The sequence below is a fragment of the Macrobrachium nipponense genome, chromosome 6 (genome assembly GCF_015104395.2).
Source record: "Macrobrachium nipponense isolate FS-2020 chromosome 6, ASM1510439v2, whole genome shotgun sequence".
In the NCBI taxonomy this organism is placed as follows: Eukaryota; Metazoa; Arthropoda; class Malacostraca; order Decapoda; family Palaemonidae; genus Macrobrachium; species Macrobrachium nipponense.
In genome coordinates, this window is record NC_061108.1 from 116,222,900 (window position 1) to 116,228,817 (window position 5,918).

General features: G+C 39.4%; 1 protein-coding gene across 1 annotated transcript in view; it reads right to left on the reverse strand.

The window, feature by feature from the left end:
* LOC135216026 (protein THEM6-like) overlaps window positions 1-3,436 on the reverse strand; it is a 69,107-nt gene extending 65,671 nt beyond the window's left edge. The window contains 1 exon segment of the mRNA XM_064250964.1: window positions 3,280-3,436. The gene's annotated coding sequence lies outside the window, so the exon portion shown is untranslated.
* Between the last annotated feature and the right edge of the window lie 2,482 nt (window positions 3,437-5,918).

Sequence of the window (5,918 nt, forward strand, 5' to 3'; positions counted from 1 at the left end):
GTCAGCTCACGCAGGACAGTCGTCAGGTCCTCCATCCAGGCCGGAGTCGGGCCTATTGCCGAAGCAACACGGCCCGACTGCACCTGTCCGGAAGGACCTGGGACTGGGGAAGACACACCATGGGCAGGACCAGCATGGACAGGCGCAGGAACCAGGAGCGACAGGAACAGCAACCAGCTAGGAGCGGCAGGAAAAGCGGGCAGCGGTAAACACAGAAGGGACAGCCAAGCCAGTAGCGGGAACCACATCAGCGACAGGTACGGCAGGCCCAGCCATCGCCTCGTAGAATCATCGGCAGCCAGCGTGGTACTGGCGGCCGGTCCAGGGGCGAGCTGCTGGAACAGCGGAAGTCTGGGGCAGGCACACGAAGAAAACACAGGCGGCGGCGGGCATACCCCTCCTCGGTACGGCGGCGACCGGCCCTAGAAAGCGGCAGACGGCGTCACCGACACAGCATGGGGAGTGTAGACCAGCGCGGGGGGAAGCAGCATAAGCGGCCGTGAAGGTTGTAGTGGAGACCACTCCAAGGTCACCGCCCCAGACCCTCGCTAGACGCTGACAGCAGATCGTGGATGCTAGGCACGCCCTGCAGCCGCAGTGGCCCATACCTGTCCAAGGTCGGTCTCCCACGGATGTAGCACCTGCGGTAGCACAGACAGATTAGTAAGAGGGGTTCCCTCACGCACGGGGGGGGAGACATGCCCCACCCGAACGGAAGGAAGACCCCAAAAACAAAATACGAGGAAGCTGAGCGGGGGGGGGGGGGGCAGGAAAGAAGACGAAGAATCGGATACCAAGGGAGTCGCGGGAGAGCTTTCCGACTGACTTCCGGCAGACCTTCGCTTCCCCTACCCCCCCCGCACAGCAGTGAAAAGTAATATGAAAATGAAACAGAATACTGCACTTGCGATCACTTCATAGAACTTAAAGGGGGAAAAAAATCAATTCCCGGTAAGAGCGGAAACTTGATCCATAATAATATGATGCTAACATAAAATATATATGAAAATGAAACAATACTGCACTTGCTATTTTCACTTTCACAGCAATAAATCGTAAGGATTAATTCCCGGGTAAGAGCGGAAATTGATCCAAAATTAAATTTGATGCAATTAATAAATGAAAATGAAAAGAAAACTGCATTGCGAATCCACTTTCATTGCATTCTATTCATACAAAATAAGAGGCTCTTGCCGAGCGCAATCAAGCTCTCGGCAACGAACGCACAGGGCAAAAATATAATGAAAAAGAGTACTTACATTTCTTTCATTACACACTTTCGCCCAAAATACATGACTCGGCGAGAGTGCGCCCGCCCTCGGCACCGAGACACAATTCAAGGGTTCAATTCATGAAAAGAGCGGAAATCGCCGTCTCTACGGCGATAGCTCCATGTTGATTCATAATTAAGTAATGAAAATGAAAACAGTCTACTTACAGTTTCATTTTCAAGTCAAACAAACCATTAGTAGAAAACCCAACCCAATATAAACAAAGCATACGACGATGAAGCGGGCAGAGAGCGATGAACGAACACGTCCTTCCACACCCGCGGCCGAAAGCAAAAGTGATTCTTCACCTCTCGGGCGCGCGGTGGGCGCGCGCACGATCGGACAAGCAGTTAACTACCGTTCTCTCCTTGTTCGAAGCTTACGACCGTCCCAGCTGCCGCTAGTTACCTTCCTATTGTTAAAGGACCGAGGGTTTGTATTACGTATCGGAACAAACTTAGAACGAGTCAAATCCAAAAATCCTGGGCGGAGGTCTGTAAACAGGTGTTTACCGACCGGCGACAGAAAAAATATGAATAGAAAATGGGAATGGTTCCTGATATCCGCCTCCCAGCGGCGGGAATGGGTACTACCACCTGGCCGCCCACTGCGTGTGCCGCGAGTTTTGAAATTCTGTCGGACTTCGGAGAATACAGCTATACGTATATATATCTGTCAGGTAAGTTTCATGAACAAAAAGTGAAATTAGCGTATCTATTTGTAGTATATATACATATTAGAGCAATTTTATCATTACTGCATTACTATGACAACTAGAATTCATCGAAACAGTTTGTAAATGCATCGGCGTATGTGTGACGCTCCACTAGATTGGCAACGATGAGCCATTTTTCCTCACGTCGTCTGCTCGTAAGTATACATCCGAAACATTTGTAATTTTTGGGGGTTAATTTGGTTGCAAAAAAGGGATAATGGACATGAATTAAATAAACATTTTGAAGTAGAGTTAAACTAAATATTGAGTAAAGTAAACAATTAAGAATAAAGCTTTGCATCTCATCATCAGTGTTGTCGTCTGCTGCTCGTAACTTTGTTTACGGAGTGAGTGCTTAGGAAAAACGAACAGCAATGTGGTTCGAGTGCACTGTGGAGTGAATTAAGACCAAAATGTGTATAATTACAATCAAATAAGCACTGTGGAGTTTCAGTTGTGATGGCAGTAAGGATAAAACCACTGATTACAAGGTAAGAATGAATTCAGTTCCAACCATAACCCCGGGAATAACAAGTTTCATACTTTCACTAATTTAGGCAACAAAATGTTGTTTTATTGTGCTGATTACAACTGCAATCTTGAGTAAGATCAATAAACGTTACATACATACGCGAACATTGTTCAATAAATGAGTGCTGGGAAGCTGGGAAAGATGGTGGCCGTCACTGATGAGAACTGTCCATGCAAAACGTAGCCGCCATATTGGATTTCAAAACTGCCTTGAAAACATATTTTACGAAGAGCTCACATGCTTATTTTAGTTCGTATGGGGCTTTCATATATCACAATATGTTGACGAAACTTCAGTCTTTTAAATGGTATGCTTAGAGTTGCAATTGTATTCATGTTTCACCAATTAAATATCAAGTGAATAAGACCCGTCCACCGTGATGAGGGTTGGCCTGTCGTGATATTCTACCCTACCTACTAACTACCTAGGTATTCACTGGTCACTCATATTCCCTCTGGGGAAAACCGCCAAAATCTATCAATCATTCGACCATTTTCGATAAGCTAATATATTCCATGCTGGAAATGAACAATTGTAGTACAGGCCTAGGCTAGCCTATGTAAGATGAATCCACCATTTCCTACTGAAATGGCATTTGGCCTAGTCCTCCTCATATTTAGGCTTTAGCTACCTAGCCTCGTATAAGTTGACTAGAACAATCATATGCTCTCCTATGAAAGTTTAAAGAATTTACCCGAGAAGATATGTAACCGATTAGTGGCTCAGAGTGGCATTTAATACTTAGGTAGTACCAAGCTTACCGGTAGGCCTAAGCTCTTCTTACCAGGCACTTCCACAATACTAGTAGCTAGCTTATAATCGCGGCTTTACAACTCCTCTTCTCTAAGTTAGATGGTTTTAATTCACCCTCCATTTATGCATATAGAATTCTCCTCAACATTTAATTATTCATAAGATTTAAAAAATACCTTTTTCTTATTCAGTGCAGACTTCGTTTCACTTTGGTCACTACACTGCACCAAAAGAATTCTACACCGGTCCGATGATGCAATGTTTACGTGAAATAGCTTTCTACTTCACAGAATTAAAACCAATCCCTCTATTCCACGCAGTACGGTTTAGTTGGTGCAGACATTGTATAACTCATTGATTTTATTCCTTCACTATTCCTTTTTGCTGCAGTTACAAGAGTTAGCGGTGTTTTATGATGCTTTTAGGTAAAGCAGGTATAGGCATAACACGGATAAACATATAAGCAAAATATTAAGTCGATAATAAAGTGAGCATCATATATATATATATATATATATATATATATTATACTATATATATATATATATATATATATATATATATATATATATTATAATATAGTATATATATATATATATATATATATATAGATATATATTACGTAACTATACGTACTATGTTCATATTCACTTGAGTCTTTGACCAGATCTCACCGTCTGTCATTATTGTAATTTATTATATAAAGAAAATGTAGAGTTTCAGTAATTTTTTATAATATACCTTATAAGTTCATCATTGTCATCCACATTTAATTTTAGAGGCGCTCTAATTAACCCCATTTAGTCCATTTTAGTCTCCATTTATAGTTCATAATTTTCTTGAATAACTTTCTCTTTCTTATCGTACTGAAATTGTACTTGAGTAGATGCGTCTTCATTTTAATTTCTACGTGAACATCTCAAAGTCCACATATCTTTTCAGTTATTGAGGCAACTTACTGTGTAGTTCTGGTGCCACGCGTTCAAAGTCCGTTCTCGTATCTATGTTGCATCTTGGCTTACTTAATCTATAGTCATGTATGCATGCTCCTATATTTAGTTATGCCCTCAGTGATACATTTATTTGGGAGTTTCTTAAATTTCACCTTAAATTTAACTTTTCATATTCTTCATTACAGTGTAACTCAAAAAACATATTTCATATTCCACCATTTCCTTATTAGGTGACTCATAAAACTTGGTTAAGATGGGTGTGGTCCTGTCACGTGGTAATTGATCCATTGCCTTAGTTTGGCTGCTCTCTCATCAAAGCTCATACTTTCTTCAATGAATACTTTAGAAGACTTATTTTTTTATACTGTTTCAGTAGTCTTAGCTTGTAACATTATAATTATGTACAAACATTTAAAAAAGAAAAACTTATCCTTATGTAGACATTTTCTTTATGAAATTTACATTTCTTAAGCAGAAATTTCTTAATTTCTAAATACATTAAGTATTTGAACTTACGTAATACAATGGTCATCAATATATATATATATATATATATATATATATATATATATATATATATATATATATATATATATATATATATACTACTTCGGTCATAAGACCATTTTATGTTCCCTTAGAACACCATTCTTATTCAAATAGCCAATTTCTCCATATTTGTTCTGCTACTTGTATTTTGATATTACAACACTTAGAGGTTGTAGTGCGTGAACAAATCTTGAAGGTGGTGAATTTACATTGTTTATCCGATTAGAACTGTTTAGAATATTCATAAAACCCTTTTGTTCTTCTGTTTACGTTGCCATCAATCCTTAAGTTAAAGTCAATACGCTTACGATTTTGTCTTCTGTTTCGTCAATAAGAATTGTTGTATTCGTATTATTTGGTTTATAAGGCCCTGCTATTCCGTTGCTCTTGCTTTGTAAAAAGTCCTCAAATATTACATAATGAAACTCATTTATTTTCTTTCACATTTATTAGTTGCATGGAGAGAAATATTACTTACTCCACCCCTAATTTGTTTCAGCTCTTGGTTATGTTAGTAATCAAGAATAGTCTGAATAATAAAAATAATTTCACTCACGTTTCAGGTCTCGACTTAACCAGATTTTTGGTTCTCATGCTGTGCAGTACTTGGTAAACGGTCTTGCTCTCAGCGCTTGCTTGCAAGGAGGCCTGGGTTCTCTGAAGGTAGACAGATCGAATGTTAAATTTTTTATTTCTTACCCTCAAGTATTCAGTGATAGTAACCGATGCCTAATTCGTGGTAGCCTGTGGTTAATATAGACTCGTCAGTACCAAAAATATTTTCCAAAACTGGGTGAATTGCTCTTATGATATGAGTTGCTTGTGTGAACCAAGGAAAGAAAGTTAATGTTATTAATTCGGGTTTTGAGTCCTTATAGCATTTCATGAGTCTGTGAATGGACTTTAATTAAGAATGTTTTATGCTAGTTTTCATTTGGATTCGGTCCTAGACGAATTAAACTTGATTGCTCGAATGACATCGACAGAATTTTGAACCAGACATCATACAGTGTTGTGTAAAAAATGTTTTTTTTTTTTTTTTTTTTTTTTTTGAGAGAGAGAGAGAGATCGTATTCGGTACATAGAATGAATATCTGGTTTTAATTCATTATATGGACACTGTCAACGTTTCAGTGTATTCCAGA